Here is a 667-nt window from a genome sequence, read left to right on the forward strand (position 1 = left end):
ATAAGCATGCTACAGAAAGTGTTTCAGAGAATGACACAGCAATTATACACAGACAGAGAAAGACCAAGGCAATTCGAAAGGATTTTGTCGTCAAGAACCAACAGATGAGGAAGTATCTCCTCGTAAAACACGACACTACATGTTTAAAAGAACTGGAAAAGTTATCTAAGTATAAAAATCTGGAAATAGAGGTAACCAAAATGTGGAGACTGAAGTAGAAGCAACCCTTATGATCGTTAGATACTTTGAGTGGAGAACATACACACATATTACATAATCAAAACTTTGGTTTTTACACACACACACACACACACACACATACACACACGCACACACACACACATCTTATTTTTATCTTGTTTCAATCATCAGAATGCGGCCATGCAAGGGAACCACCTTGGGGAATTTTTAGTTGAACTAATCAGCACCGGTAGTTCTTTTCTTTTTAAACCTCGTACTTATTTTGTCGGTCTTTTTGCCGAAACGGTAGATTATGGGGATGTAAACACACAAACACCGGCTGTCAAGTGGTTGTAGGAAACAATCACAGACACACACACACAAATATAGATAGATAAATAGATAGATAGATAGATAGATAGATAGATAGATAGATAGATAGATAGATAGATAGATAGATAGATAGATAGATAGATAGATAGATAGA

This window comes from Octopus bimaculoides, chromosome 18, assembly GCF_001194135.2.
Source record: "Octopus bimaculoides isolate UCB-OBI-ISO-001 chromosome 18, ASM119413v2, whole genome shotgun sequence".
In the NCBI taxonomy this organism is placed as follows: Eukaryota; Metazoa; Mollusca; class Cephalopoda; order Octopoda; family Octopodidae; genus Octopus; species Octopus bimaculoides.